Source organism: Aquarana catesbeiana, linkage group LG05 (assembly GCF_042186555.1).
Source record: "Aquarana catesbeiana isolate 2022-GZ linkage group LG05, ASM4218655v1, whole genome shotgun sequence".
Classification (NCBI taxonomy): domain Eukaryota; kingdom Metazoa; phylum Chordata; class Amphibia; order Anura; family Ranidae; genus Aquarana; species Aquarana catesbeiana.
Window position 1 is genome coordinate 390,045,644 of NC_133328.1, and position 21,489 is coordinate 390,067,132.

A 21,489-nucleotide genomic window follows, 5' to 3' on the forward strand; every position below is an offset into this window, starting at 1 on the left:
CTGGCTTTTTAAATGCGATACTTCAGTAGTCAGATGATCATCCTCCATACAAGACAGTAATGCCGCGTACACACGACCGGACTTTCTGGCAGAAAAGGTCAGACGGAACCATTCTGTCGGACATTCTGATCGTGTGTGGACTTCATGGACCTTTTTTCCGAAAATTCAGACGGACCTAGAAATAGAACAAGTTTCAAATCTTTCCGATGGACTCAGTTCCTATCGGAAAAAACGCTCGTCTGTATGCTAGTCCGACAGACCAAGAACGACGCAAGGGTAGCTATTGGCTACTGGCTATTAAACTTCCTTTTTCTAGTCCTGACGTATGTCATCATGTTCTAAACGAACGGACTTTGGTGTGATCGTGTGTAGGCAAGTCCGTTTCAGCAGAAGTCCATGGGAACTCCGTCGTAAAGACCGTCAGACTTCGGTCCGATGGAAAGACCGTTTGTGTGTACACAGTATAAGACTACTTTTTAAAGGGTACCCAAGATAAGGCAGTGTGGCTTTTCACATCTACTGTATATGCAATTGTATGCAATGTTTACCTATGTTTTCATTTATTTAAAGAGCAGCTCCAACCAAAACCTGTATTTTTAATGTTTTAGATAGAGTGTCTAATGGTTTGGAGCCCTGTCAACTAGCAACCTGAGTATTTAAGTCTGGGTCTCCTACAGTATATATACATATAGTCTGGAATGGTTCAAGAGGAGAGGGGCACATGATTGCTACCCGCTCTTTCCTGTCCAGTCAAGCTGCATGCTTTGGATAAGTGCATTTTTTTTTTTTTGCACGGGGTCATCAAGGATAAGGGTCTAGTATGGATTTTGGGGGGACCCCATGCAATTTTTTTCTTAAAATGTTTAGATGTTGAGGAAAACCCTCTAGCTGCTTTGCTTGCAAACAGAATGAAGCCAGCTAGGACATTTTATAAATGACACGTTTGCTGTAGTACATCCTACATTCACCAATTTACATGTAGGTTTATAGGTGGATCAAAATTCATTTGGTTCAGCAGGGACAGACTGAATTTCAATCCATCAATGTCCATTCTCACTCAAGAGAAGTCAATATAATGACCAACTTCTCTTGAATGGGAATGTTGGAAAATTTTCATTCGATCAGCTGCAGCACTACTGTATTACGACAATGAAGGAGTACCCATCATCAGAATAAAATGGCATAGTGGGCAGGTGTTCCTCCATCCACCTCGAATGTGTGGATGGGGGGATTTTTTTATGCATGGCCAGCCTGAGGCTGGGTTCACACTGGTACAACATGACAGTCATACAATTGTGGATCCGACTTTGCCCTGTGACTTGAAGTCCAACTTCCTGCCGACTTTAATGAACGGGATCTGATCCTGACAATACTAGGCCCTTTGTGTCTGGCATGAATCTCGAGGGGAAACTCCATGCCAAAATGAAAAAAAAAGGCATAGCGTTCCCCTTTCAAGCCTATACCAGACCCTTCGGTCTGGTATGGATTTTAAGGGGAAATCCCACGCCAAAAAAAGACATAGGGCCCCCCCCCCCAAAATCCATACCAGACCCTTATCCAAGCATGCAGCCCAGCAGGTCAGGAAAGGTGGTAGGGACGAGTGAGTGCCCCCCTCGAACCATACCAGGCCATATGCCTCCTACAGAGGGGGTGAGTGCTTTGGGGCGGGGGGGGCCCTGCGCCCCCCCACCCCAAAGCAGCTTATCCCTGTGTTGATGGGGACAAGGGCCTCTTCCCGACAGTCCTGGCTGGTGGTTGTTGGGGTCTGTGGGTGGAGGGGCTTATCAGAATCTGAAAGCCCCATTTAACAAGAGGGCCCCCAGATCCCAGCCCCCCACCATATGTGAATGAGTATGGGGTACATACGTACCCCTATCCATTCACCAGAAAAAGTGTCAAAAATAAAAGACAGTACACAGGTTTTTGACAAAGTAATTTATTAAAGCAGCCCCAGCGTCTCTTCTCCTTCCGATTTCTTCTCTCTCCTGCGATGTCTTCATCCTCCGGTTCTTCTCCGTCTGGTGATGACATCTTGATCTTCATCAGCTCTTTACCTTCCGCTGCCAGTTCTCTTCTCTCCGCTGTCTTCTCCCTCTGTTCTTCCTCCGATCTTTCCCCAATTACTTATATAGCCATGGGGTGTGGCCATCCCATGACATCATCTGGAGGCCCATCCCCCTTGTAATGTCACCGCCCCATCATGCCATCATCACCGCCCCATCATGCGATGGGCGGTGACCTCACAAGGGGCGGGGCATCCTGATGATGTCACCGGGTGGCCATGCCTTATGACTATATAAGTAACGGAACACAGCAGACCTAGCATTACAGCGGGAGCGAGCATTGGGAGAAGATCGGAGGAAGAACAGAGGAAGAAGACAGCGAAGAGAGGAGAACTGACAGAGGGAAAAGACAGCTGAGAAAAGAGAACTTGCAGCAGAAGAAGACATCGGCGGAGGGAGAAGAACCAGAGGAAGATAACATCAGCAGAGGGAAAACAACCAGAGGCTGAAGACATCACCGGAGGGAGAAGAAATCGGAAGGAGAAGAGACACCAGAGCTGCTTTAATAAATTACTTTGTCAAAAACCTGTGTACTGTTTTTATTTTTGAGACTTTTTTTAGGTGAATGGGTAGGGGTACAATGTACAATACTCATTCACATAGGGTGCGGGGGATGGGATCAGGGGGCTTCCAGATTCCAATAAGCCCCCCCACCCGCACACCCCGTGTCAGAAAGATCATGCCAGTAACAGGCACTCCAGGTGCATTGGTGCACGTTCGCGGGCGCCATTGCGCATGCGCACACGGGAATGTGCACGCGTGCACACTCCTGTTGATGCCCAGTGGGCTATTTAAACCTGCCTGTCACATACAAACTTCACTATCTGCTCTCCAGCATTCTGTGTGCCTTAACCTGATCTGAGACCTAACCTGTGTATACCCGGCTAAGCGTGACTATCCCAGCTATCCGCCTACATCTGACCTCCTGCCTGCTTTTGACCATTCTCCTGTCTGTTCCTCTGGTTCCTCTGCTGCCCACTTGATATCCGGCTTGCCTGACTACTCTCAGTGTGTTCCAGTTCCAGCCTGCTAACCTGTCAGCTGTTTCTTTTCCTGGTTCCAGTCCAGTATTCCAGTTTCAGCCTGCCAACCTGTCAACTGCTCCTGGTTCCAGTCCAGTATTCCGGTTCCAGCCTGCCAGGCTGTCAGCTGTTCCCGGTTCCATTCCAGCACTCCAGTTACAGCCTGCCAACCTGTCAGCTGTTCCTGGTTCCAGTCCAGTATTCCGGTTCCAGCCTGCTAACCTGTCAGCTGTTCCTGGTTCCAGTCCAGTACCTCAGTTTCAGCCTGCCTCCTGTTCCTGTTTCCTGTCTCCTGCAAGGGATTCCTGGACTTCTGGACTGACCCACTCCGCTGTTGATCCTGCCAGGCACTCGTACCACTCCTCATTCCTGTGCCTCCCGTTACTTTACCAGGGGCTGTGAGTAGGAGCCATAAGGGGAGGCCTCCCTCTGCAATTCCGGCTCAAGCCACTAGGTACGTGACACCCTGACAACCACCGACCAGGGTTGTCGGGAAGAGACGCTTGTCCCCATCAACATGGGGACAAGGTGCTTTCAGGTGGGGGGGCACAGGATCCCTCTGCCCCAAAGCACTCACCCCCCCCCAATGTTGAGGGCATGTGGCCTGGTATGGTTCAAGAGGAGGGGCGTCGCTCACTTTTCCCCACCCCTTTCCTGATCTGCCAGGCTGCGTTCTCGGATAAGGGTCTGGTATGGATTTTAGGGGGCCCCACGCCCTTTTTTTGGCCGAAGGGTCTGGTATAGTCTTGGAAGGGGAACCCTATGTCATTTTTTTTAATTTGGCGTGGGGTTCCCCTTCAAGATCCTCAGAGCATGCCAAAGTCGGATCAGTTGAGACGATGATCCGACTTTGATCCGACTTCAGTGATATTCATTGGGCTGAAGTAGGATCAAAGTCAGACCAAAGTAGTGCAGGAACCTTTTTCAAAGTCGGACCGACTTGTGTCAAACCAGTTAAGACGGCTCCAATAAGGAACCATCGATTTATACATGTCATGTGACATGTGCTCCCAATGTCGGCATGTTTGTCGTACCAGTGTGAACCCAGCCTGAGGCATCCTCCAAGTTTGTCATGCTGGCTATACTCAGCTGCTGAGCAGTGCAGGTGTATATCTGGGTCAGGAAGAAATCTTATGCCGCGTACACACGGTCGGACTTTTCGTCTACAAAAGTCCGACAGCCTGTCCGACAGACTTCCGACGTACCTTCGGCGGACTTGCGGCAGACTTTCTTACGAACGGACTTGCCTACACACGACCACACAAAAGTCCGACGGATTCGTACGTGATGACGTACACCGGACTAAAATAAGGAAGTTCATAGCCAGTAGCCAATAGCTGCCCTAGCATGGGTTTTTGTCCGTCGGACTAGCACACAGACGAGCGGATTTCGGGGTCCGTCGTACTTACGACGTAAAGATTTGAAGCATGTTTCAAATCTAAAGTCCGTCGGATTTGAGGCTAAAAAAGTCCGTTGAAAGTCCGGAGAAGCCCACACACGATCGGATTACCAGCCAGCTTTAGTCCGTCAGCGTCCGTTGGACTTTTGTAGACGAAAAGTCCGACCGTGTGTACGCGGCATTAAGTGGCCACACACTAGTATCTTCCAGGCCAGATATCCTGTATTGTGCAAGGCCTCAACTAGTTTAAAAGAATGATGTGGGTGGCAAAAAAAATATAAAGCAACTGGGGGGGCTTTTAGCTGTCTGTTGTTTTGATTTAGATGCACTTCTTTCAACTAGCATCACCAACTGTGATCCTAATAGCATCCTAATTTACAATACTACGAGTATCAATAGACATCCAAATTAAATTGCAGGGTCTTGGATAAACTTGTAAAATGATATAGTAAAATGATTTTTATTGGTAATAGAATAGATCCAGATCTTTTTTTTAACATTAGGCATGAAATGATATGGAAAAAAAATGTCGGGAAGTAAATGTATAAACTAATTTGCAGGAAGTGTCATTCAGCGGCCTAGGGCCATCCATTACTGTCATCAGTATCCGTGCACCATAAACTTGTCTGGCTCTTTGATGTATGACTTGGTTTCAATTTCATTGTGTTTGTCGGCAAGTTTTAGAATTTCACATGTGTGACATTACATAAGATGACATTTCAGAGTAATTTATCCTAAATCTGTCATCTTATCTTCCTCATGAAGAGTATAAACCCCAAATACTAAGTAGGGAAAATATTGTGGACATTTTTAAATAATGCCGCTTTTGATATCAGTTCTCTAGCTCTTATTTTTCTCTTTCTCATTACTCCATGCACTATAACTGGCACATATGTGTGTATATATTAGGGTATCAGCCAGAAGAATTATAAGTGTTACCCAAAGTTCCTTTTTTTCTAAGTTGTTTTTCATTTTTCTGTGACTTTATTTCTATATCTTAAAAAATAAAGTTTTTGCATTTTTGTTTTTAAGGGGATGTGCTTTGAAACTCTTTGCTATTACCGTCAAACATGATTTTATTTATTTATAATCGGTTTTCAGAGATGTGGAGATTTACCTTGACCTTTGTTCTTCCTCCCGTGTCTGTATTGAAATAAACTGCACAACATAATTATATATACTGTACATATGTTGCATTTTCAGATGTTACCGATTTACTGCACGAGCTCAAAGGGACAGACCACTAGACCATAGACCACTAGAACTTGTCCCCCCAGTACATTTCATTCTCCAGTACCCCTGCTACTAGCTCAACTTTACTCCATCACATACTGTATAGCTAACCTTCCAGTATTTATGCCACAAGTTATATGTGTACCACAACACTCATTCCGCAGTATCCATGTTATCAGTGTTATCTACGCTCCAGCACACACATATTTCACCCGCCGCTATCTATGCCACCAGTGGGATCTACATTGTAATGCACTTTAGAGTGCGCAAAAGAGCACTTTAATGGCAAAATTGTGCACCTGGCCCAGTTTCTCACATCCAGTAATGCATGGGCTCATGGGTTATTCCTTCTGAGATAATGGGCCAGTCCAGGTAACTCTGGCTGTCTGAAATTTGAATTATATATATATATATATATATATATATATATATATATATATATATATATGTGGAATCGAATTCTTATAATTTAGGTTGTCGCTCATTAACATTCAAAGTGAACCAATTATAAACTATCTATCTAACGATCTATCTATCTATCTATCTATCTATCTATCTATCTATCTATCTATCTATCTATCTATCTATCTATCTATCTATCTATCTATCTATCTATCTACCTATCTATCTATTTATCTATCTATCTATCTTTAAAATCTTTGAAAGTGCATGAGACACATTAGGAGAAATGCATAAAGAGTGTCTTAGACACCCTTTAAAATTCTGTCGGGCTTCTGCACCAAAATTCTTAGTGCCTGTGTACGATTCATGTACCTCCCAGAAACAGATAAAATAAGCTTTTGGAGGCTGGCACTGAGGTCAGAGTATCCATACTGTAAGTTACCACTCTGGCCACTGTGCCCGTCACACAGACACGTGCATGACAGAGCATTTTGTAGTGTGGTGGGGGAAGCCTAAAAAGAACTGAGGATGCTTGCTCTTGCTTTTGATTGACAGTGTATGGCAGTTAGCATGGGGGGGGGTGGTCTCTGTAGATTCCACCCACTGCTGTGTTTTGTCAATCAAAAGCAAGGCAGACCTGATGGGGAGCTTTTTTCTCAATTCCCCTATAGGCTCCGTTCTTACAAAAGGCACCGTGGAGACTAGTTCCCCATCTGGTTTACCTCATCTGTGACTCATCATTTGCGTGTAAAGGCAGGTGTCCCAATGCTTTTGACAATATAGTGTGTGTATATATATATATATATATATATATATATATATATATATATATATATACAGTGGGTAGAAAAAATCTATACACCCCAGTTAAAATGTCAGGTTTCTGTGATGTAAAAAAATGAGACAAAGATAAATCATTTCAGAACTTTTTCCACCTTTATTGTAACCTATAAACTGTACAACTCAGTTGAACAACAAACTGAAATCTTTTAGGTGGAGGGAAGTAAAAATAAAAAACTAAAATAAAATGGTTGCATAAGTGTGCACACCCTTAAATGAATACTTTGTTGAAGCCCCGTTTGATTTTATTACAGCACCCAGTCTTTTGGGGCATGAGTCTATCAGCATGGCACATCTTGACTTGGCAATATTTGCCCACTCTTCTTTGCAAAAACACTCCAAATTTGTCAGATTGCGAGGGCATCTCCTGTGCACAGCCCTCTTCAGATCACCCCACAGACTTTCAATCAGATTCAGGTCTGGGCTCTGGCTGGGCCATTTCAAAACTTGAATCTTCTTCTGGTGAAGCCATTCCTTTGTTGATTTGGATGTATGCTTTGGGTCGTTGTCATGCTGAAAGATGAAGTTCCTCTTCATGTTCAGCTTTCTAGCAGAAGCTTGAGGGTTTTGTGCCAATATTGACTGGGGGACTGTTCACAATTCCCTCTACCTCGACTAAAGCCCCTGTTCCAGCTGAAGAAAAACAGCCCCAAAGCATGATGCTGCCACCACCATGCTTTACAGTGGGTATGGTGTTCCTTTGTGATGTGCAGTGTTGTTTTTGCGCCAAGGATATCTTTTGGAATTATAGCCAAACAGTTCAACCTTGGTTTCATCAAACCATACCACATTTTCCCACATGCTTTTGGGAGACTTCAGATGTGTTTTTGTGAAATTTATCCGGGCTTGGATGTTTTTCTCCGTAAGAAAAGGTTTCCGCCTTGCCACTCTACCCCATAGCCCAGACATATGAAGAATACAGGAGATTGTTGTCACATGTACCACACAGCCAGTACTTGCCACATATTCCTGCAGCTCCTTTAATGTTACTGCAGGCCTCTTGGCAGCCTCCCTGACCAGTTTTCTTCTTGTCTTTTCATCAGTTTTTTAGAGGACATCCAGTTCTTGGTAATGCCACTGTTGTGCCATAGTTTCTCCCCTAGATGACTGTCTTCACTGTGTTCCATGGTATATCTAATGCCTTGGAAATTCTTTTGTACCCTTCTCCTGACTGATACCTTTTAAAAATGAGATCCCTCTGATGCTTTGGAAGCTCTCTGTGGACAATGGCTTTTGCTGTAGAATGCGACTGAGAAAATGTCAGAAAATGTCAGGAAAGACCCACTAGAACAGCTGAACTTTATTTGCAGAGACACTTATGCAAAACTTATGCATTATTTTAGTTTTTTATTTTTGCTCCCCCCCCCAAAAAAAGATTTCAGTTGTTTTTCAATTGAGTTGTACAGTTTATAGGTCACAATAACCACTTCCCTACCCACATATAGTCATATGACGTCCTGGGATGGGATCTCCCATCCTGAGTGGACGTCATATGACGTCCTGGGATTCCCGGCCGTCTAGGGGGCGCGCGCGCCTGCCGCGTTGCTCGGGAGCCGGTGCGTGTGCGCGGCGGCCGCGGTGTCCGCCGGGCACACGCGATTGCCCCGTTAACCGGGCCAGACCGTGGATCTGTGTGTGTAAACACACAGATCCACAGCCTGTCAGGTGAGAGGAGAGCGATCTGTGTTCCCAGAATGGAGGAACACTGATCGGTCTCCTCCCCTTGTACGTCCCCTCCCCCTACAGTCAGAAGCATTCCCTAGGAAACATATTAACCCCTCCCCGCCCCCTAGTGGTTAACCCCTTCACTGCCTGTCACATTTACACAGTAATCAATGCAATTTTATAGCATTGATCGCTGTATAAATGTGAATGGTCCCAAAAATGTGTCAAAAGTGTCCGATGTGTCCGCCATAATGTCGCAGTCATGAAAAAAAATCGCGATCGCCGCTAAAAAAATAAATAAATATTTTTTTTTAAAAAATGCCATAAATCTATCCCGTATTTTGTAGACACTATAACTTTTGCGCAAACCAATCAATATACGCTTATTGCGATTTTTTTTACCAAAAATATGTAGAAGAATACGTATCGGCTGAAACTGAGGAAAAAATTTGTTTTTTTAAAAAAAAATTGGGATATTTATTATAGCAAAAAGTAAAAAATATTGTGTTTTTTTTTCAAAATTGTCGCTCTTCTTTTGTTTATAGCGCAAAAAATAAAAACCGCAGAGGCGATCAAATACCACCAAAAGAAAGCTCTATTTGTGGGGAAAAAAGGACATCAATTTTTTTTGGGTACAACGTTGCACGACCGCGCAATTGTCGTTTAAAGTGCGACAGTGCTGAAAACTAAAAATTGGCCAGGGAAGGAAGGGGGTGAAAATGCCCTGTATTGAACCGGTTAAAGGTGGAAAAAGTTCTGAAATGATTTATCCTTGTCTCATTTTTGACATTTTAACAGGAGTGTGTAGACTTTTTATATCCAATATATATATATATATATATATATATATATATATATATATATATATATACAGTATACTGTGTATATAATATATACAGTATTCATATATTACTCTAACATGTGTTATCAGTTTATTGAGTGTAGCACATCTTTGCCCTTTTACTTGGTCACATGTATAATAAAAAAAAGTGGGGCACACAATATTTACACTGTTATTGTTCATGCTACAGTGCAATTAGTAGACCGGCAACATGCATAAATATTCCATCACAAAACCTTCCATTGTGTCAGCAACACCTTCTACTGTAAGTTTGCATGATAGATTTCTCAGGTCATGACATAATATTTCACCATGACACATATTTTACTTTTCTTGTTTATTGTACATTTTGTTTCATAGAACGCAGTCCTTAATATGGGTAGAGATGAGCAATTAGGTGCCAATGCATTAGAAATCACCCCAGTCGATATTGTAAATATACAGTATGTTACATAAGCCATTATGGACCCAGGTTATTAAATAATCAGTATATAGGTACCCACATCCCTCTTATATAATGTAATTCCATGTTCAACAAAATGGGACTTTCAAGGTACCAAAAGCATTCTTTGGTACCCTAAAAGTCTCATTTTTGTTGAATTGGAGTTAAACTATATTGTTACAATTTTAATTATTCATGCACTACTACTGGCCTTATCTACACTTGAGCAGCATTTCAACAAAAGGTCAAGCTTTGCTTTACAAGAAATGATTGTGTATGGTTGGCAATTAAAAAGAAGTGTTTTGACTCACACACAATTTGAACCATTTGAATTTGAAATTTTCGAGCATTCTTGGAAAAAGCTGACTTGAATTCAAGTTGAGTCAAAGCCAATTTATAAATAATTCTCTTGGTGCTCAGCAGTCATTCGGAGAACGGGCAAAGACTGAACTTTTAGCTGTACCTGACAAAAAGTAATCTTGTTTTACCAATCTATACCTAAAATTCCTCACATATCAAGATGGTTGTATTTATTATGACTGAGATTCTATTATCAAATCTTGACCCTAATGATTGTTAATGATCCAGGCAAATCATAAGCTGAACACATCGTACAGAATCCTCAAGCATGCTTGAAATTCTTTGTTTTCAGTTCTTTTTCACACATGTATACCCCTGTTGAGTCGTAACAACTTTGCCATTTCAAATTTAATTTCAAATAGAGATTTGTGACAGACTAGTATATGCGCCAACTTTTATTCAGTCTCGGGTTTTCTAACAAAGGCAATATCCTTGCAGGGGTGTTATTCAAAATAGCTTACGGGCTATATTAGTTACCCAGCTTGGGGATGCAGGCTCTCTGCCTGTTTGAGCATAGGGGTTGATTTACTAAAGGCAAATAGACTGTGCACTTTGCAACAGGCAGTTGCTCCAGAGCTTAGTAAATGAGCAGAAGCTCTGCTGACTTCCATCATCCAATCATGTGCAAGTAAAAATGCAGTTTTTTTTTTCTTGCATGTGTTTGGGTATTCTTTTCAAAGTGGAGCTTTACCCTATTTTCTAATCTCTGGAGCAACTGCACTTGCAAAGTGCACAGTATCTTTACCTCTAGTAAATCAATCCCATAGTCTCTCAAATAAGACAGTATCTCACTGTCTGTAGGGCCTGACAGGTCTGAATATGCAAGGAGTGAACGTTCATACAGCCTTGTTGTCTCGGTAGCACTGTCTGAGTGGAGACTACTTTCTTTGTGGGCAACATCCAACTGTCTCCAATCAGTTTCACACCTGTTCAAGTACTCATTTTCTGCAGAAGCAGACTCTCCCTCTGTCACTATCTGCATTTTTACACAGTGACAGGCTGTCCTTCTGTAATAGCACTTAGGCCCCTTTCACACTGAGGTGCTTCTAAACTGCCATAAAACACTGAATGCTTTTGCAGTGCTTTTGCGGCACTTTTGCGGAGCTTTTCATGCGCTTTTCCAGCATTTGCGGTATGCTTTTTAAAAAACACGTGCCTCAAAAACATCTCCAAAAAACATTTTGAGGAGCATTTGAAGTGCTTTTCAGGTGCTTTTCCGGCATTTCCCATTCATCTCAACGGAGAGGGGAGTTTTTTAGCTCTCCAAACATGCTCTAAAGATGCTGTTTTGTAGTGAATAAATGTCAAAAACCTCTTAGAAAGAAATAGTTAAAATCTATGTAAGGTTTTTTGGTTGTCACCAGAACAGAAGTAGAGAGGAAATTTTCCAATGGGGACCACTGTCTAAGAGGGGATTGGTCTTACTTTCAATATATTTCCTCTCACTTCCTATTGTGTCTACAAGACAGGAAGTAAAAGGAAATCTCTCCAATTGGATACAGCAAAAAATGAAAAATAAAAACTGACAGGGGTTTTAACTAGAACTAAAAGTTCTAAAACAACTGCATAAAAAAAATGAAAAATCTCAACCATGGCAAAAATAACTTCATATCACTAGAAAACTTACAAAACACTAAATATAATATGTAACACACTGTAGACTGTAACTAGTCAAAACAAATGTGGCTTGAAGCAAGATTCTTTATTTAATGCTACAAACTAAACAACTCTGTTGCAGCCTTTTGTTTCCATGTAGGTTATTGGTATAAGTTTCAGTGTCTTGTTTCCTGTTATTTTAGACTTCTTCATAAAGATGGCTTAAACACATATATTTAATAAATGCCCACACAACGAGAATAATAGCTGATATGGGTAAAAGGTAATCTCTTGAAGATGTAGGATGCATCTTTTACCTGCGTTTCAGTAGGTTGTAATGTTTATACAGCAAAAAACTTTTAGCCCCACAATCACATAGGAGAGTTAAAACACACATAAGCCATTAGAGTGCAGTTCAAACAATATCACTTTCAAAAAGGCAATGAGAAAGAATCGCTTACCATCAGCAGATCCTTTAATTTATTTACCCCATACGTGATGAAATGTTTAATCTTTGAAATGAGTATCAGCAAGTTCACTCTTGTGTTTTGCGTAGAAGTGTTTCAGTAACTACAAGATTCTAAAAAAAATTTTTCTAGTGGGGGGGGTTTGTCTTCTTACTTAAAACCACAAGCTTTTCGACTTCCTGTGTAGCTGAAAACTCAGAAAGCGATGTGTATATTCAGATGATATTACACCATGTCATTCAGAAAGTCACAACATTTTCTGATGGTGACTATTTTGTCAGTTCAGTGTTGGAGGGAATATACGGTGTAATTGCACCTGCTTTTAGATGTTAGAATGTGAAAGGGCAATGAAACATATAAACAGCCACAATTATGAACAGGTGATAGAGTAATCCTTGGCAGGGAGTCAATCTGATTAGAGTATTACTATGATACACTAAAATGCTCGAAAAATTTACTTTTACCTCATTGAAGCTGATTAATGAAAAAATGGAGGAAAATAAAAATAGCAAAGCATTGGAGTTGTTGCTAGAACCAGTCAATTAGGATTCACATTTTTATTGAAATATTAAACAAGGATTGACTTTGGTCACCATGAACAGCAACTCCACTTGTATGCCCATTTTCTACTCTCCAGGTTTCATGAATTGCCACCATTGCTGTATAGCACTCCTACCTAGGTACCTTGCTACAATGCTACTCAGGACTGTCTCTAGGCTAACACAGGGCTTATAAAGTGGTGTTACCCCATACCTCAGCACACAGCAGTCTTTAGCCAAGAGTTATCTCCAAAAGGCATCAATTGTTTCTGGTTTAAGAATGTGTTGGGATAAACCATTTTAGTTTCTAATATTTTTCATTCAATTTTATACTGGTGTGCTGCTGCCAGAGGCCAGCTCACTTTTTGCATTAATGATGATTTAATTTTCTTTAGAAGGTTATGACATGCACAGGAGCTGTGCTTGGGAATTGACTCTTCCTGGAGTAGTCACATTTTCTAGTAAGTTCAAAGGCATGATGCAAGTGAATAAAAAAGAATGTATTAAAATAATTTTATGGAAAGGAAAAACATTGCAAGTAAGCTTGATTTTTCTATGCTTTTACCTGCAATTGTTTTTATATCTTCACAAAAATCACACAACAGATTTAAATGGCTAATAACAATCTTTTTGTTATTTACAATTACTCATGCATATTGCATGCACTATACAACATCTCACCAATCTTTAGTGAGATCATTACTGCATTAAAGCGGAGTTCCGCTTAAAAAAATTAAAGTCAGCAGCTACAAATACTGCAGCTGCTGACTTTTAATAATCGGACACTTACCTGTCCCAGGGTCCAGCAATGTGGGGGAACGAAGCCCCTCCCATCTCCCCCTCCTCTCTGCGGCGCCGGCATTGTCACTGTGGGCGCCTGACTGTGGCTTCACAGCCGGGCAAGCACTGCGCATGCGCAAGCCGTGTGGCGCGCCGTGACTGACTGGGCAATCATCTGGGATCTGTGACGTGTTCCAGATGATTGCCGAGAGGGAGGGGGGAGAGGTGATCTCCCTTCCGGTTGGGCAGCGGAGGAAGTGGTAGCTGGACCTCTCTAAAAAGAGGGTATTCGCCCCCCCATAAAAAAATGACATGCCAAATGTGACATGTCAGGGGGTCACCTTCCCTTAAAGCGGAAGTTATATTTTTGGGTGGAACTTCGCTTTAACTCACTCTAGTTAACAGTGCACATGTGCTGTGAGGGCACGTGGGCTGTGAGTGCACGTATGTTGCGAGTACCTGGGTATTGTCTTGTTGAGAACCTATATATTGTTGAGTATTAGTGTCAGGAAGCGAGTTGTTCATTATTTTGGACAGAGTATAACCCCCAATCCCCATTAAATTAGTGGTTATGATGCCTGGCGGGTGTGGAGATGCGACTCGGTGTACATCTTGCGGCGTGTATGCGTTCCTTGATCATCTGATCAAGGGCGAATACTGCTGTCAAAATGTAAGCACATTGTTTCCCTGAAAGCCCAGGTTCTGAATCTAGGGAAGCAACTGTAAACATTAAGTCCCTCCATATTAAACGAGAGTTGGGATTGTACCAGGTAGGTGACAGCAGTGTCAAGCACAGAGGCGGGTGGAGATAAAGAGGGGCAGGCACCAAAGCAGAATAGATGGGTGACAGTCAGGAAGGTTAGAGGGGAAAGAGTCAGGGAGGCCAGTCCTGGGCTGGAACATCCCAATATGTACGCCCCGTTGAGTGACATTGGTGAAACCAGTCAGGGACCAGCACTGCTGAAGCTGAGTGACTCTCCTAGCTGCCAGGGGAATAACTCCTCCAGTGAGGGTGGGAGTAAAGCCAAGGGAAAGGAAAGACAGATTCTGGTGGTAGTGGACTCAGTTCTTAGAAGAACAGAGAGGGCAATCTGTCACAAAGACCTAAAGCACCGAACTGTATGTTGTCTACCGGGCGCTCGGGTTCGGCACAACACAGATCTGGTGGACAGATTACTGGGAGGGACTGGGGAAGACCCGGCTCTCATGGTGCAGGTTGACACCAATGACAAAGTCAGAGGAAGATGGAGTGTCCTAAAAAACAATTTTAGGGACTTATTGAGGAAAATTGAGGAAAAGGACCTCCAAGGTAGTATTCTCAGAAATACCACACCAGAATGCAGAGGGAGATTAGGGAAGTAAACAAGTGGCTGAGGAGCTGGTGTAGAAAGGAGAGGTTTGGGTTCTTGGAGAACTGGGGAACTTCTCAGTCGTTTACCAGCTCTGTAGAAGGGATGGACTGCACCTAAATGGGGAAGATGGTGATCTCCTCGGGCTTTCACAATGGGATTGCAGATGAGGCTTTTTTCAGGCACTTTACAGGCGCTATTTTTAGCGCTAAAGCGCCTGAAAAACGCCTCCAGTGTGAAAGGGGTCTAAAGAGGGATGATGCCCTGGTGAACATCTCTGTTTAATATTTATACTAGATCATTTCCTGACATTCACAACTAGTATTGCAGTAAGTACACATATTCAATTCTATTCAATTAATTACATGCTGACCAGTTATGTTAAATGTATCACAACAATGTAAATTGCAAAAGCAGTGGTCTCCAGGGCTCAGCTCCATTCTGATTATGGCTCTGCCCCCTCAGCTCATTTATTATCCAACTCCAGGTCTCTGAAAAAATGATTAGTATTGTATAGGGTTTATATAGTGCCAACAGTTTGCACAGCACTTTACAATACAAAGGGAGACGATACAGCAACAATACAATTCAATACAAAAGAGTTAGGAGGCCCTGGTCTCTGCTCCGGCTTCAGGCTCTAGAGTTGGAATCTATCCAACTGTAGCTAACTTCAGAAATTGCGCACCTGTGTGTACACCTGTATGACTTCTGTAATGTAAGCACTTTTTTGATTGTTATGTAACTTTCAATAAAGCATAAAAAAACAAAAAACATTAAAACTTGCTCAGACATTTGATTTACAAAGAAGAAAATAGTTTTACAATAATTTCCATCAATTATAGTGATGTAATGATGGGAAGATCAGTGTTGTACTAATTGGATAACTGCTGCAGTTTGTAATTTTTCCAATTGCGTGGATTTAGCTGTCACGTGAAGTCATTCATCCCTATAAATAGCCAAATTACTTGTTCTTACTCTGGGGAGGTTTGTGTGTTTAACATTTTTCTCTTGTTTATTCTGAACTTATTACATAATAGTGCTAAAATGCATATTTCTTAAAAAAAAAAAAGTACACATTTCTTTAGAGCAAAGAGGTAAATAAATAAAGCATTACAAACCCTTTTTACCAGTATGGTCTTTTTAAAATGGACTGTGCCAGATTTGAAAACTCCTGCCATCAGTTTCGGTAGCATTACTGCCTGCTCCAAATTCAAAAAGAATTATCTCCAGTTGACAGGCTACTAACAACCAGTGATGTTCATAGTGGGGGGGGGGGGGGCTGACTCTGAGCTCCTTGACTAGCTCCTTATCAGATCTGTTCTCTCCTTGTGATTGACAGCAGGCAGTGAGTGGATTTTATAGCCAATACCAGACGATCTACTGGCCATGGATTTACCCACTCCCTGCTGTCAATCACATGGGGGGTGGACCTTAAGGTGGAATTAATATCTCTGAATCTCCATCAGGCTCCACCCAACTACAAAACCCATGGGCTTCTGTACTATGTAGCAGATTCAGTAGTGATGTATGGACACTCTGGTCCCAGTGCACCTCTGCACACAGTGCTTGCCCCAAGTTCCACAGGTACTTGCCAATAGGTGCTTGCCCCAAAGTCCAACATGTATGTGAACCTCTTATCCACACCGGGTCTAGAGACAACCCACAGCTGATGCATTTCACAACCCCAGGCTTATTTATAAAGATCATTCTCTGCGATTCAGCCTCATGTGGTGAAATGCATCAGTGGGTGGTCCCTAGGTACAGACCATGGTTGATGAAATAAAGCTCTGAATATCTGACTTCATTGGGATGTATTTGCATTTTTTTGGGGTTTTTTTGCAGAGTTCTGTCCCATACTATTTTTTCACATTCAATACATGATAGTAAAGTTATACTGTTGTAAGAAGGTGCTAAAAGGTAGCTGCAAGGCAGGGAAGTGAACTACATACCTTTGGAATGTTGAAACGGTGTCATAGATTCCACACATGCTTTTTAATCTTCCATGCATGAAAGTGAACACTGTTCAATGGTACATCTTCAAATTCAGCCTGGGTCGAGGCTGATTACCTATACATATTTATTGATAGATTGGCCATATTGAAATGTATGGATTTATTAAACGCCAACCAGTCTCATTCATACCTGTACAGCATGTAGGTGCTGTACAATCTGGGCATTGCCTGCAAAGCCCACTCACTCCTCACACTGTGTGTAAGACATACAAGCTGACCTGTAGAGTTGCCTGGTAGTTGAAGATGGCTAGATTGAGCAATATACAGAGGGTCTGTTTAAAAAGTAGTGCACATTGATGAAGGAGGAAAGGAGGAACCAAGGTGAAATATAAGCAGATCAAACACCAGCTTTAATTAAGTACACTGGTTTAGGATAATAAAAGCATTTACATTATTTTATTACATGCATATGTGGTCTTAAAGAAACACTTGAAAGTGTTTTACAATAACTTTGAAAATTCTAATTTATAATGGCTTTTTTTGAATAAATATACATAAATATTTGATTGTGTTTTTTCTTTCAATTTTTATAACAAATCTATTTTTTTAACTTTGTTGAAAGTCTACATTTTTATTTATTGATGTGTACCAATTAATTGGGACAAAGTAAATGCTTGTGGTTTTATTTTTAGTCAAAGAGAAGTTAAATATGCTCACTGGTATGTTATGATGTGATGAAGCAGACATGTACAGGTCCTTATTCTTTGAATTCTTTCACTTTTATATAGGCAAGGAAACCCCCATTATCACAAATTGATTTTTCACAGAAAGGGTTTTTGTTCTTCTGAAATTGAATGAGGGTTATGGTATACAGCCAGTTTTAAAAAAAGAGGAAAGAAGTGTTTTTCTTTAATGATGATTTTCAGCAAAAATCTGGGAATTTGCCTCAGGGTTGAGTTCCCAACATGGGAAATTAAAATAATAAACAAAAAATGGGTACCATCATCTGAATATTATATGCGAAAGGGGAGCGGAGACAGTTGCTGAGGCTGTTCTCCACTAGGAGAGGAAGGAAAACGGACTATTTCGGTAAGCACAATGCGATAAGCACAATACACTTTAGAATAAAAAGTTTTATTTATTTTACATTCAAAAGACTAGACATGATTTAAAAAAATCAATATATAAAAGCAGAGAAAATATTGATACAGTATATGAATGTCACAGTCCTTTACATGAAACAGGAAAAAGAGAGGGATCCCATCATCAGCTTCAGTGTGTGTTAACAGCACTCCACACCACAGTGACAATCAAAATCTCCTTACCAGAAGAAAAAGGATAAGAGGCATGTATAATCAACAGCTCACACTCCAATCTCTTCATAAACAATCAGCACTGTTGCAGTTTGGAAGAAAGATTTTCTTCAATCACCTCTCTGGATTACCAAAACAATTAGGACCTCAGATGCCTGGCTCACTCATGTATCGCTCACAATCATGATGTCACCAATAAAATAATGAGGCAGCACATAGTGAAGTCCGTATGGTAAATGGATTCAATTTAATAAAGTTGTACTTTCATCAAAGAAATAAAAACAGGCATTGACATGTGTAAAATCATAAAATTCCACGGCTCTCAGCGTGCTTGTGTCTCCTAGGCCCGCCTGATGCGTTTCATCCAATGGGACATCGTCAGCCTTTTTGGCTGTACTTCTCCTATGGATCACAGGAGCAGTTCATTCTGCACTTCTGTCTTTCTATTTTCAGCAGACAGCGAGCTAAAAACCGCTATCAGCTGACGTCACAGAGCTGGTCCAGGCTCTGAAAACATCCTGACCATATGCTTGGGATCCACCCAGATACCTGGATTGACAACTGGCTCAGCCTCTCAGTGAGCTGGTAGGAGACTGAGCCAGTTGCTCCCGCCCCCTCGACAGTCAAGTGCTTCAGTGAGCATGGGGGCAGAGCAGAAAGCCGGGGACTGACAGTCGCTAGCTCTCTGCAACCTGAAGAAGCTGAGCGATCAGTAGTGTTTGTTCAGTTCTCGGTCATAGATCTGCATACACCTAGGTGAGTATAATTCTTTGATTTTACTGAAGCCCATACTTAATTATTATTTATTTATTTATTTTGAATAAATGCCATTTTCATTGTTTTTGTAATATATAAGAACAAGTACATTGCTTCAATTTGTACTTAAAAAAAGGGAAAAGGGCAAAGACTGCCCCAAGGTTGGACTTTAAAGGCACTTTGGACGACAGATAGAATATAAAAATATATTTTATTGATAACAGTTCATAAGGCAGTGATGGGCCGTATAGGCTTAATTAAAATGATACTCTTGCCAAAAATCTTGTATGTGATATGGCACTCTCCAATATACATCCCCTTCAAATACTTTAAAATCATGGACACGCTTCTACAATCCTTTGTATGGGGACCAGGCAGACACAAACTCTCATGGAAAACATTACAATGCCCGACAACATTGGGGGGCCTTGCTGTCCCGAATCTTGGGACCTACTATTTAGCCGCACAACTTTCCCATTTCTATCATATAGATAAGTCAGATAGGCATAGGTATTTGGCCTTGGTATCCGATTCCACAGACTCATGCTTCCCACACCTCTTTTGTGATATACTGAGAGGACTGAATGGCGCGCCGATATCTCCTCATCGCTCCAAACTCTCACTCCAATACAAAAGGGTTTGGGATCTGGTGACATCCAAACTGGACTGTCCAGTATTTCATGATAACACCCCTCTTTGGTACAATAAACACCTTCCGGAGCTCCTTCAGGTACCTGACCCCTCAATCTGGATATCTCGGGGAATATATACAATGTCACATGTACTCGATAATGGAGAGATTAAAACTTTTGATAAGCTCAAAATGGAATTCAATCTCCCAAACCACATACTATTTCGCTTCTTTCAGGTACGCCATACACTCCACACTCAGTTCAGGACCATGCCTCCCGCACTATCCTCCCTAGACATACTTACGGTGATGCTTCATGATGAACCACGTCAGCTAATATCCCTCTTTTATGATATGCTTAACACGCCCTCTACAACGAAATTAGCATATTCAGTTAAACAGAAGTGGACAGATGGGATAGGTGTAATAGAGGATGAGGACTGGGTGACATATTGGAGACTCCCAAACTGGTTTCTCCTAAACCAGGGGTCTCAAACTGGTGGCCCTCCAGCTGTTGCGGAACTACAAGTCCCATCATGCCTCTGCCTGAGGGAGTCATGCTTGTAACTGTCCGCCTTGCAATGGCTCATGGGAGTTGTAGTTTTAGAACAGCTGGAGGGCCACCAGTTTGAGACCCCTGTCCTAAACTGTCTGACAGGCTTATACAAACCTACATTACCCATAGATTAGCCATAGATCTAACTCCACAACGTATGGCCAAATTCTGCCCATCTTGCAGTGACAGATGCACCAGATATCTGATTGCTCTTGGTACCTTTGATCACATTATCTGGCAGTGCCCTCGGATCCAGGGATACTGGTCTCAAATAATTAAATTCTTGCATGATCAAATGGGTTCACCGGTAGCCCTGGACCCCAAACAATGTTTATTGGGTCTATTCCCTGAAGAGGAAATGGACAAATTTACACGCCATTTCTTACATGAAACGCTGTTTACAGCAAGGAAAATAATAGCTCGTAACTGGATCCAGGCGGCGGCTCCTATGTTGTCAGCCTGGATTGCAGAGATTAATAATACACTGCCATATAAAAAAGTGGTCTATATGAACAGGGGGTGCCTGCCCAAATTTAATAAAATCTGGGATAGATGGCTGAAATCCCGCACAACCTGTGAATCGTAATTGAGCCCGATATATGCTATGCCTGTGCAACTTGCTGTTTGGATTATGCTCTGTTAATATGCAAATTTACATTATATGGTCTCTTAACGTACATAGGGAAAAAATAACACCAAAACTACTGGTTGAACTCGTTTTACTAGTTTGATACTTATTTTTTATTTTTACTTTAAAGTTTATTGAGTAGTACGGTTATATTTACTTTGCATGTAACATTGTACAACTTTCTTGCATATTTCTTGCAATAAACTTTTGTTTATAACAAGAAAAAAAAAACAATTCATAAGGCAAAAATAGAGCAAAAAAGATAAAGAGGTAAAAATACATATCACATAATGAACACGTTTAGCTGTTTTGCTTCATCAGGACACATTCAGGGGTTGTTGGAAAGAACGGGTCTCATTATCTTATCAGCAGAGTTCCCTGAAGAATCTCCCCACTAAGCATCAAGCAACACCATATATAATGTTCAAATATATGTGACCACTGGTAAGTATCCAACACTGTTTACACTGTTATACAAGCTGTACTCTCACTACTTTACATTGTAGCAAAGTGTAATTTCTTCTGTGTTGTCACATGAAAAGATATAATGAAATATTTACAAAAATGTGAGGGGTGTACTCACTTTTGTGAGATACTGTACATAATGTTACATAAAGAAAAAAAAGAATAACATAGATAGGACTAGAAATAAGAA

General features: G+C 41.6%; 1 protein-coding gene across 1 annotated transcript in view; it reads right to left on the reverse strand.

The window, feature by feature from the left end:
• Nucleotides 1-12,447, reverse strand: part of NEDD9 (neural precursor cell expressed, developmentally down-regulated 9) — a 178,546-nt gene extending 166,099 nt beyond the window's left edge. The window contains exon 1 of the mRNA XM_073631059.1: nucleotides 12,325-12,447. The gene's annotated coding sequence lies outside the window, so the exon portion shown is untranslated. The remainder of the gene's footprint in view (nucleotides 1-12,324) is intronic.
• Nucleotides 12,448-21,489: the final 9,042 nt, after the last annotated feature.